Source organism: Archocentrus centrarchus, chromosome 9, assembly GCF_007364275.1.
Source record: "Archocentrus centrarchus isolate MPI-CPG fArcCen1 chromosome 9, fArcCen1, whole genome shotgun sequence".
Classification (NCBI taxonomy): domain Eukaryota; kingdom Metazoa; phylum Chordata; class Actinopteri; order Cichliformes; family Cichlidae; genus Archocentrus; species Archocentrus centrarchus.
In genome coordinates this window covers 23,097,106-23,109,821 of record NC_044354.1, presented here as the reverse complement: position 1 = coordinate 23,109,821, position 12,716 = coordinate 23,097,106, and the positions used below count along the sequence as shown (strand labels likewise).

The window sequence follows — 12,716 nt, the reverse complement described above, 5'->3', positions numbered from 1 at the left end:
TTGGGTGATCTGTACATGTTTTCCTTTCCTGAAAGCAATATAACCTAGAAGTCCATGAGTTCAGAGAGTCGAGTTTACTGTATCACATCAGATAACACACAGTCACAGAAGAAGAAAAGCAAGTGAAGATACCATCAGGGTCTTGATCAATAAGGCAAAAAAAACCAAACACATATCATTATTAAACAGTCCTGCCTGTGCGGCGCACTGTGCTCTTCACTTTAAACCACCTACACAGCTGGCTAAGTACAGCAGACAGTTGTTTGGGTTGATACCACTGAACTTGATGAATGACACTGTTTCTGGTCATTTACCACAGTTTATTTGCCATATATTATATTGTAGCATTTTGTAAAAAGCACACGTGTAGATATGCGAGTGTACAATCAGATAATTGGCTGAATAACACATTATAAAACCCAAAACCATTAACCACATAAGTGATTTAAATGAAGGATGAAAAGTAAACATCTGAACGTCCCAGTGCACCAAGCTCCGTACTTGGTGTTTATTTTTCGTCTGTTTATTTCTCAAATGAATAAGAACGTGATCAACATCACAAATCATTAAGCAATTCAAAAGTCACCATGTAAATTATACTGACTGCCAGCAAGATGTGTGGGCTGTACATTTTATAAAACAATTACTGTCCGTTATTTTCTGACTTGTTTCTCTTGTCTTGGGTAATTTCATTGGAGAGGCTCATTTCTCGAAATGAAAAACGCTACAGGGACTTGATTTTGAGAGAGACCTCTGGCCTGCAGCGTGATCAGAGAGAGCGAAAAACAAAACAGAAGAAACCCTTTCAGCTTGGCCGAGCTTTCGTTTGTTCAGCTACTCAGTTGCTTACCATGCTGTTTCCCCTGCTCTGTTTACAGCATTTTGCATTTGATAACTTTACCTGCACAGCAGAGGGGTGTCCACATTATGAGAAGTCAAGGAAATATGTTTAATAAGATTAACAAATCATGAAATTATTATCTTTAATACTCCTCAAGAGGCAAAGCAGAATGTGGAAAGTCATGCTGAAGTTCAGCCTCCTTTGCTAATTGAGGACACTGAGGCTCAGGTAGGTCAGAAGCTCACAAATCAAAACTGCTGCACCCCTTTATTTCCACTGAGAAATATTTTCATTTTCATTACCCTGGTTCCAGGATGCTCTGCAGTAAATTAATTGTCTCCTTTGCTTCTTTACCAGTCCCAGCTTCCTCCCACACAGCCTTTTATTTCGTATGAGCAGTTCTCTGATTATGTGCAACTGACATACAGTAGTTTGGAGACAGAGCCTCGTGGTGTACACAGCTCAGTGGTGGTGGGAGTGGGTCTGGGGGAAAGGCAGCACAGGCTTTGAGGGGAGGGCAGCCATTAGGCTGGGTTGGTACAATGCTGGCCCTGGACCTCCCAGTGCCTGAGTGGAGGGCTCCATGCCCACATTGAGGTGCAGCGACAGGTGGGTATGGCAGTAATCCAGAACCGACTGCTCACACCTGTACAATGTCAGAGCACTCAGCTGCCGCGGTACCTAGACAGGAAGAGAAAGTAGAAAGGAGAGGAAAAGAAGAACCACATGTAAGGGTAAGGCTTTTAAAACAGCAAGAAAAAAGAACCCTTAGAATATTTGGAATTGGCTTAATTTACTTCATGCTGCAATGGCACAGCTCCGTCATTAATGCAGCCTTGGCCGGTAATATAGCATGCGCCCCAAGACCTGAAATCTGTGGCGCTCAAACACCCACTTTCAGGAGTGATTTATATGCAAGATGAAAGCCTTAAGCAAGAGTGCACACATATTTTTTGCCCTCTTTTAAATGGAGTCAAGGCTCCATTTAGAAGAGAGTGCTTATTATATTACAAGCACTTTGCTGATTCAAAGACCCCTCTTCGTTTTACATGCTACTGCAGTCTGAATTCTGTCAATTAAACGAGATAAAGCTGCATCACAGCCTGTGTAATATTGATATTGATATCATATATATATATATATATATATATATATATATATATATATATATATATATATATATATATATATATTATAAAATTCACAAAATTCACAAAGCAAGATTGTACAGTCTATAGAAACATTCACATAATGACCCAAAAAGAACACATGCATGACAACTTTTCAGCTTTAATACTGCCTCTAAACCTAAGTCATGTAAACATACTTAACATTTTTTTTTCATTTACTTCCACAATATCCTCAGGAAGAAATTTTTCCCACTATCAATCATCACAATGTAATCTTTCCTCGTGTGTAAGATAAAGAATGAACAATATACTCAAAGTGCTTGTGAGAAAAATCGCAATTCTCTGTAATCTTAGTTGCGGGCAGCACGTCTATTGTAAAATATGCTGTCTTGGATTATTTTATTGGATCACAAAAGGATTTGCTTAAAGCTGATTTGATGCAGGAATGGCTTTTAGATAGGCTTCTCTTTTATCTTGTTGGGTCAAGATTCAGAGTGCTGTCACCATTCAGACCCTTAAATTTCAAATAACAGTTTTCTAAAGGTTATGTTTTCCTTTTCGGAAATGATATGACTCGGTTTGTTCTCCACTTTAATGGGAAGATTAGTTGAAAACACTCCATTGTCTAATTCAACAGCTGAACTTTGCACACTACTTTGGAGGACTTGATAAAAAATTCATGAACAACAATGCTCTGAATGCAAAATGAGGTAAGGGGGTGAGGGGGGGTGGAATCCGGATCTGCGAGTTCTCTGTACAGACTGTCAAGGGGAAAGGCTCCATTCTGAACCTGTTTCTCTGATTATTACAATAGTAAAAGTCAAACGTATAAGCAGTGGAGAGGTAGTGAATTTGCTTGGTTAAATGGTTGAACCAATAGCCCCTTCTCTTTGTATAGCAGTAATTGGCAGAGCACCCACAACCTTTGCCTCTACAACACTTTCTTGCCTCCTCTGTTTAACTTTGCCAGTTAATCCCAGCTGAAAGCCAAAGGTACCATAAAACAAACTGGGCTGCAGTTGCAGAGACAATAAAAGGCTTTTTTTGGCCTCCATGACTAACCACCAGGGACCTGTTTCTGTAATTACAAAATAAATACACCTTTAGAAAGGAATAGCGCTATAATTATATAACTCTCATTGCTAACAGTATCAGTAGTTCAGACAGCACAAAAAGACGTGAAAGAGCAACGGTAAATGGGCTGCACTTATATATAATGCTTCTCTAGTCGTCCTCAAAGTGCTTTACACTACAAGCCACATTCAACCATTCACACACACATTCATACACTGCTCACTCACCGACACCTATGAGACACTGAGGGCTGCTGAGTATCTTGCCCAATGACACTTCAACATGCACACCGAGGACCTTGGGATCTTCCAATTAGTGGAGGGCTTGCTCTATCTCCCTCGAGGCGCCACAGCCACCCCGAAAGCTTAAACAGATTGGGGTTTGTGAAGGATTTGTGTCATTCAATGGGAAACATAAATAGTAAAAAAAAAGAAAAATGCAGTCCTAAGCGTTGAAAGAGAGACTCCTCTTTTGTTAGACACAAGAAGCTTATCTATATATCATATTTTATATTAATTGCATGCAGTCTAATTTTGTGTACGCGTCTAGAAGTCGATCTTTATATATGGATGCAAAGGAGTAAAAAAGCTGCAACTTTGTGCACGTATGGATATATTTACCAATCATTCACATGGTGCCAAGGTCAAATTCATTTTTCTGCTTGACCAGGAGGTGCAGTGCGGTACAACATGTGTGAAAATGCCTCAGTGAATGCACTGAATACCACACATGAACACTGTATCAGACATAGAAAATGATATGCCACCCTTAAAAAAAAACACATACATATTACGATAAACATATATAATTTAAAAACAACCACACTGTACTTCAGCCTCTCTCTGTTGTTTATTGCCACCTCCTCAAACACTTTAATCATTTGCAGCCTTCTCCAGCACTTCACTCACACTGTCACCTACTATAGCTTATATAAAGTGCATTCACTAAGTTTCTATTCACATGGAGCCACAGAATGAAATGCCATGAAATCCAGCTATAATTTCCATTCCATGGGCTACTTTTTTTTTTTTTATTACTAAGGCCCTCCACAATATTTTTTCAATGACCATCAGGGATAGCTACAGCTTTGCTCTTCTAAAATTTGTAAAGTACAAATAAAACAGATATATTTAAGCCCACACAGTACTGTACTATACAGTTCATCTATGAATTCGTTATAGTGGGTGTTTTACAGACACTGCAGAGTTAAGCTCAGCGGAACCGTTTGTAACTGTTAAACACTCATCATTGAGAATAGTTTTCACTGGAAAAGTGAGTGAAGTAGTGAGATGTGACACGTCAAGTAGTGGAAGCTTGGATTTCGCACTTACAGTATGAATCATTCTAATGATTTTTACTGAATATCTTTCGCTCTACCATATATTTTGGCACCCTCTCACATGAACTCTTCAATAAGACTAAGCGGGTGTACGGACCCATGAAGTGCCCTGTGTTAAAACAATAGAAAACTCTAGGGTGTATATTCTCTCAGGCAGCAGGGAAACAAAAGAAAATTGATGTAGGAAGTCCACTTTGAATAAAATCTGTGAGACTCAAAGCATCAGTCACCGAAACAGTTGTTAGTGATCAAAGTGACAAATATCTAATCTTTTGTGGTCATGTTCATGAACTAAACTGCAAAAATGCAGCATTAATATTACAAAGGTAATATTAATGCAGAGAGGGCAACTGTGACCCCAGAGAGGGCATGTCACAGTTGCCCTCTCTGGGGTGTTGCAGGATTAAAACTGACTGCAGTTAGATTCAACTTTTTTTGCTGGTCGTCATTTTCTTGGGCCAGAGCTTTCTGTCTGAACCAAATAGGTGAAATGACCAACCATGCAGTGAGCCATGACAACAGCTGTCCCCTTTCTCAGAGGTCACTAAGTGTGTACAATGTACTGATGTACTGTCCAAATGGGCAGCAGGCAACTTTAGCTTTAACTTGTTGTTATTGAAATAAATGACTGCACAGTGACTAGCTACAGAGTAATGGTGCAATCTGTGTTTAAATAGGCAGCAGAAGGCCCCACTCACATAGGCCTAGAGACCAGGGGTCTCTGCTGGAGGTTCCTGGCAGTCACTGTGAAATCAACTGCTAAAGCCCCAGTCATTTAGGCCTAGAGACCGGTCAGTGACACCCTAGCACAATCAGTAAGGCACAACTTTGACTTTGAATTCTCCTTTTCTGGTTTATGCTGCATTGTTTTCAATTTCTTGCTGCTTGATGGTTAGTTAGCAAATGTCTGCAGTCAAGTCAGCATCTTCTATGCAAACTATGGGTGACAGTGGCAATCTGCTAGCGACCAAAGCAATCACAAGAAGAATCACATCCTCTTTCCAATGATTTCACCCAGCAACACTCAGCAACCTCCAACTTGCTTCCGGTTTGGGGAATATAAATTTTCCCCTAGCGATAGGAGCTTTCCAGGGGATCACTGACCAGTCTCTAGGCTGGTGTGACTGAGGGCTAAGCTGAACTTTAAATGTGTAATTGTGTCTGCTGCTGTGTACAGAGTCTCCCAGGAAAAAAAAGAAGGCTTAATTGCCAAACCAGAAGAGACAGCACTTTGTTTTCCCCAGGAGCTGACGAAAGCGTTCTTCATGCTGCTGAAATGGTGGCCACTGGACCAACTGCAGCAGCTACTGAAACTCTAACAGGCAAAGGAAAAAGAGGGAGGCAAAGAGGGGGAGCGGTAAAACCTGAAAATGTAAACCTCATGCAGGCATTCATTCAGTGGCAGAAGCTATAGCACTTGATATTCAGTTGGCATAGTTTCTAGTACATCAGAAAATAACAAAACCCGCCTCTGTTTTTAGCCACTTTATGACAGCGGCATGTGGGGGGGGGGGGGGGGGTGCGTGGGACGTCGTCTAATGCTACTTTAAATTAACCAGCTGATTTTTTTTTTTCCACTGTTTTTGTTAAAGACAGCAGCTTTTTTTCCACCCATTGTCAGCCTCTGTGGATAATAGCGCTGAATAATAACTAAAATACAAAATGTCAAAACAAAGTCACTTAACTTAATGTCATCTCCTTCGTAGGTCTGATGAAGCTGCTGCAGCTGACAGTCATTAAATTGGGAAAATGCTGTTTTGTGTTTGAACAATACGTTTCTGAGGTCAAGGGAACATCGGGTTGCATTTCCACAGTGCAGAGCCTTCTCCCTGCTCTCCGCTGGTGAGATATTTAATATCTGCATATCTGAAGCACTAAACTAAAACAGGATCAGTTTCACGTCTTTGCACGGAGGAAAAAAAATAAAAAGTAAAACCCCTTTTGGCCGTCTAAGCTGACTTAGCATTCAGCTTTAATCAGGAATATTGGGGAAATGCTGGCTGTTATAGTTGGCGCTCTTAGAGAGGTGAGTCACTGGCTAGCACTGCTTGGACATGTGCCAGCAGAGCTGAAAGCTGCGTATAGCTGGATTTTGCCTGAGGAATGATCGCCACCTTTCCTCGACTTTAATGGGTCCTAAAGTCCCATTCCATCTAGCTGTGCGCTACAATAGCAGATAAATATATAATTATTTCAAATCTCTTGATTACAATAGCCATCTAAGAATAGCCCTGTTTTCTCCTGACAAGTGTGTGTGTGTGTGTGTGTGTGTGTGTGTGTGTGTGTGTGCGTGCCGTTATTCAGTGAGTCACTGGCTACTGGCCAAGGTAATAGAGCGGACATCTGGCATAAGCCTGAGCTTGTCTTCACTTTATGTTAACTGTTTAAACTGCAGCTTGACCTATTTACCCTGAAGTGAATTTCAGGAGAAGAGAATACGATGAGTGTCCTCTGCAGAGGCCGTCACCTAAACTACTCCTTTAATTCAGGTACTCTCTCTCCTGTTTATATTGTATGGCAGTGCATTTTTACCTCAGGTTATTACATCCCATATTTATTTTCCCTTTTTTCACATCTTCCTCTTAGCTATGAATCATTGTTTATCGCTGAAAACCTCTAGAGTTTAAAGTGTTAAGAAATTATCTTCTCAACTGTTGTGGGAATTGCTCTGGGCTTGAAGTGGTGACAGCTATTAGAATAAACAATAATGCCTTCTTTTTTTTTTTCTTAGGTTATTTTATTTTCTTTCAGTTTAGTTTTGTAGTGTTGTGTAGTGGGTATTGAGTGTTGATGACACAAAAAAAGAGCAGCGGTTAACACTTCAGATAAGAGAGAAAATGCAATTGTTAAATGAAACGGAAACCAGAAAAAAAATTGACAAAACATCGGGGAGAAATTAGCGAAATAAAAAGTTGGGAAAAATAAATTATAGTAAGCCTGATGCAGGGTGTGGTTATTATACACTTTGCGTGTGCCCCCAGCAAAACATAAGTATTAAAATCCTCACCTCAGGCAATATGAAAAATTATTCACTACAAAGTCCAGCGGCCATTTTCTAAGAGTGCTGTGTGTGTGGTATTGCCTGTGTGACACCAAGGGCTTTTTGTACAGTTAGCGCTTTGTGACTAATGACACGTAGAGCTGATTACACAGATGCCAAAATATTTAGAATAGCTATAACTTTTTAAAGAAACATCATGAATATGGTTTATGAAAAAATAAATATTATGAATACAATTTATTTTTTTTAAAAACCCTTTTTGCTTTAATATTTAGATTTGGATAGAAGAGGCTTTCTGTTGCAGGATCAAATGTGATGCTGGATCGCATCACTTTGAAGATCAAAATATTCTCTATTTAGCTCAGAACAGCACAACATATAATAATAATAATAATCTTACTATAATGATCGTAGCATATGTATCTGTTCTAACTCCTATACGTGTTAATCAGTCTGGATGAAACTATATAAACTACCTATTATTCTCCTTTTTATGAGACTTTCCACTGGGAGGCGGCTGTCCCAAACTCTAACATCTAAATTACCATGAATGAAAGTATGATTTAAATTATTTTTGTGGTTTTGTTGTGAATTCAAGAAATAAAAAAGCTGCCCCATGTTTTTTATGTCACTACAGAAACAAGAAGAGTTATGGTCCATAGTCAAATTTTTACCAATAATAAAGACAGACTTCCTCTCTCTAATGACTCCACAGTGAGTAAGAAAGTATTATCATTTTTGAGTAATTGTGTTGCAAAATCTTAGATTCAGAATGTTTTTTTTTAAGACTGTCACTACTGAACACATCATTTTGCAAACTAAATAAATGTTTTTGTTTTAGTGATATAGGTTATGTTTTATCCATGAACATCTTTTCAAATCTGTGATTGCTATTCATTTTTTTAGCCTGGTGTCACTGTGAGTTATGTTAAGAATTAGCTACTTGTCACAACTAAAGCAGTCATTATCATAATATAGGCATATGGTAAAGTTATGGCTGTTACCTGTTTGTTTTGGTAGTGACAAAAGTGGATGTTAATTATTTTTATGCATAAGAATACATTTCATTTTTCAAACATATAAATAAAATAAAACAGCTGAGCCATGAAATTTGGCATATGTGTTCTTTACTATCATATTCATATTTCTGGATGTTTAATACCCTTTGTACACTTTGGCTGTATTTATCTGAAGTGGAGCGTGAACAGCATGGAGGGTTTCAGGCTGCTTATGCTATAATAATATATGCTAATGATATGCAATATCTTTCTTGTACCTGATTGGCTTAGCCTAATCATGTGTTGCACGTGTGGGATTGGCTCATGATTGAGCAATATTAAAGCCATACCTACTGCTCAGCAATATTGCTCAGATGTAAACAATATAGTTCCCTTATGATTATAGTGATGTTATACATAATGCATTAATACCAGCACATTATGCAGTGTGGGTTCATTATGTAGCCATGGTCCAACATAAAGTATATTATGTTGTGAATACCTTGTAAGTATGAATTATATCTGAGTTATTGTTATAGATTATATAATAAGAAAGACATTGTGTAGTATACACCCTTGTGTATACTACACACTCAAAACAAAACAAACAGTGAGACTGTGTGTATGTTGTTGTTTTTAAATAAACTTTTTTGCTGAACAATTTTTAGTGCAGTGGCACTTTAGGATAACTGGAATGTGTTGTACATATCTGTAAATAAGTGTTCATCAAACAGTGATGCTAATAGTACGTGTGATTGATTACTTTGTCTAACACAATTAATATGTAGCTTGCAAAGAAGAACAAATATGTGTTTATTATTCATTTCTTTGTGAAAATAATCAATAAAAAATAGTAAAAGCAAAATCGAATTTAACATGATTCAGAACACGATTCAGATTCTGTCTTATATATCTCTGATTCAGTTTAGTCCCGAGACTGAAAACAGTGTGTAACATTTGGTGTTTGTATAGACAAAACAACACATAACATTACCAGTTTCTCCCTTATGTAAGTCTTCATGCTCAACTAAGCTAGCTGTCTGTAGGCAGACAGTGTTGTCATCAAAGTGTTGGCAAAAAATCGGCATGTATTTCCCAACATGTCAGATTACGCAGCCAAATAAGAAGCTTGACTTCCAGCAGCGCCCTAACATCATAAACTTTCAGTGTTACTTCAGACCGTCTCTTGATTTTGGTGTTGCATTACAAATGTCACAGTTCTCCAGCTGAGCGCTCTGTTGACCCACTCGAAAACATTTTACTACAGATGCTAAAGAGGCCAATGATCTAAATGGTACACGGCAATTAATTCTAATTCCCGAGCGATTAGCTTTGTGATGCTAATGAAAACATTCACATAGGTGGTCCTTTTGCACTGCTCTGAATGTAGGTCAAGCTGCAGCTAAATAATTCCCATTTGCGTGATAGGCAGCTGCAACGTGCCAGCATCCCTCAGACTGGCACGGGAGGCATGAGCTCTCATTGGCATATTAACAACATCCGCCGCCCGAGCTGTGCTGCTGCTCTCTGTCAGCTGGATAATTCACTCAGTGGTCAACGCTGCGGTGAGAGAGCACAGACAAGCCTCTATTATCATTGCTGTCTATTAGGCTACACAACCAAGGCTGCTGAATGGCATCCTAATGGCCATAAGACCCCCTTTCCTGATTGTTGCTTACCATGGATGAATTGAAAAATAATTTCAGGATGGGTAATGCGGACATGAAGCTGATAACAAGTAGTCAGTAAGCTTAATTAAGCGGGGCATATGGTACTGCAGAGGAAATGCATTATTATGAAGGTCAGAAATGTGCGTACAAGAGACAGAGGATACATTTGCCCTTGGACAACATTATATTTCATAAATCATACAAAATATATTATACACGATAGCAGGCAGTTAGCATCCTCCATATAGGGCTTTAGTAGCAATGAGGAGACCAGAAGCTGACCTCCATCTGAAAGGCAGCTAATAGTTTTACAATTTGATACTTTGTGTGCTAGAATTCCAGAAAGATCATCTTCTGCTGACTTTAATATTGACCATGTAATTACATTTCTATTTGCAAAGCGTTTTGCATTTGTCAAAATAACCATAATCCTTCAGATGTGGGGATTTATCTCCTCCTAATGCTGCTCATCCCATTTTCTGCTCATCAATGTTGGCAATGCCTGCTGAGATTTACTGTTATTTACTGGGGGGACAATTTATGAGTCACTTCATAGTCTTTTCTGATATATGAAGATATAAGTAACCTGAATGCAGAAGCCAAGAAAATGTAGATGCATAGATGAATCCATATTCATCGAGGAGGCATGCACCAGGCAGAGATGTGTGCTACACTGTTCGGTTCATTCTCCCCTGTTGACTGTTTTTCTCTCTCTTTACACTCCCACACACTTTCCTAAGTGCACATTCACACGCGCGCGCAGACACACACACACACACACACACATTCACACCACGCTCTCTCTCAGGCACACACATTCAGTATGTACTGATGCTGCTTGTCAAAACAGCCATTAAAAACCTTCAGTTTTAAAATAATTATAATAATAAAAAAAATAATAATTTCACTTCTAAGGTCACAGCTTTTTACTTGGAACTGTGATGCATCAGATAGTCTAGTGAAATATTCCTAAAGATTCATAGTTAATTTATGTACCTAATGTCACACATGCGGTGAGGATAAACTCTGCTTTTATTCTGTAACATGCACTGTTTTGCTGTGCAAAGGGGGAAAAAAAAATCACAGCATAGGGTTTTCTGACCATTTGAATAAAGGCCTAAAGTAAAGCATGGTATTAGCATGCCAGACCCTGTAATGGACATCATTTGCAACATGAAATTCCAGCTGCGGTTTTAAGTGTGTATAGTTGCCACAAGTCAGTCCCAGTATTATTTCATCTGAAAATACAAAGATCGAGTTGGAGTTTATGTGGGAAAATATACAAAATTTCTTTTAATGGATCTGGACTTGATTCAGCAGACAGGACTCTTAAAATTTTATGCAATCTGCAGATAATCAAAGCAAAAGCAACAGGATTTCCTGTCAGTTAAATGAATGTGACGCTTCTATGATTATTTTCACTAATTATTTACAGTTTGTTCTGGAGAATGGGTGCATGGGTTAGATGGTCATGGTAGTGGGAATGTGTAATTTGGTCTACTTTTACTTTTTTATTTAATTATTTTTATTTATTTTTTTAGAAATCCCAGTCCATCCCAGCATCAAACTGAAAACAGAAAAATTTATCACGTCACAGCTTGCAGTAGCTGGTTACAGCCCCCCTCATTCATATGAATTATGGACGTTCTATCAATCCATACGATTAACACCAAAAACTGAGACAAAAAGAAAGTTAATATTAGGCTTTTGGCAGAAAGAACTCTAAATTAATGGTAAAGTTACACCATATGAAATTGTAAATATGCTGAAATATAACTTGCAAATATCCACTTAAATGTGATGCCAGTTTTGTGTTACCACCTGTTTCACCCAATTAGGCTCTACAAAAAAAAGCAATTTCTTTATTCTACTTCCTGGCACAGCCTAACACTGACTGTACAGGCAGGTAAGAGGTCCATTTTTATAAAAAGATATTTTGGAACTGAAATGAAATAACAAAGCAAGCAAGAGAGGTAATTAAAATTACAAAGTGATCTATAGCATAAGGTATTTCCTGGACTCAACAAAAGAAAAAGAAGTTTGTTAAATGATACACACAGTCAGTAATTCAAAAAGAAAAAGGATTCAGTGCTCCGTGGCCATGTTTTACTGTCCGATGGATCTCTGATTTATCAGCCTTGTCTTGGCCAGGCGAAATGCAGAGCTAATGTTGTAAAGATAATTTAGTAAGTTAAAAAAAAGATATAAAAGACTAGTATGTTCAGTGGAAATAATGCAGTGGTTCAGACTGAATGCTCAGTGATTGTGCGGACAGCTGCTACAGAAGCTGGGCAAAATCTGGTTTGATTGAAAGATTGTACAGATACAGAGTCTATAGCTAAGTTCTGCCTTCCCTTTATTTAAAACATCTTAACTCTGTGGGAATCTGCTGATATGCAGGTACTGCAGGACATAAGAGACATGCTAATCTGCTCACATCTTACATCGATAGTCCAATTAAGTGATTGTATTTAGTCACAAGCCACAGAGTTCAACCATAACTTCTGTAAAAAGGATAAGTCAAGGTTTGGGCTTGAGGTTAATTTGGGGATTAAAGTTAAACGCATGAGGAGAGGAGAGGGGGTGGGGTTAAGGATTAAAAATGAGGATTGGTATAGACCTAAACTCAGCTTTGGTTTGAGGCCTACATCAGACTAACTAAA

At 38.5% G+C, this 12,716-nt stretch overlaps 1 protein-coding gene across 1 annotated transcript in view; it reads right to left on the bottom strand.

The window, feature by feature from the left end:
* Nucleotides 1–487: 487 nt before the first annotated feature.
* The window catches only part of LOC115785954 (leucine-rich repeat transmembrane neuronal protein 4), a 52,192-nt gene continuing 39,963 nt past the window's right edge, over nucleotides 488–12,716 (bottom strand). The window contains exon 3 of the mRNA XM_030737906.1: nucleotides 488–1,522. The gene's annotated coding sequence lies outside the window, so the exon portion shown is untranslated. The remainder of the gene's footprint in view (nucleotides 1,523–12,716) is intronic.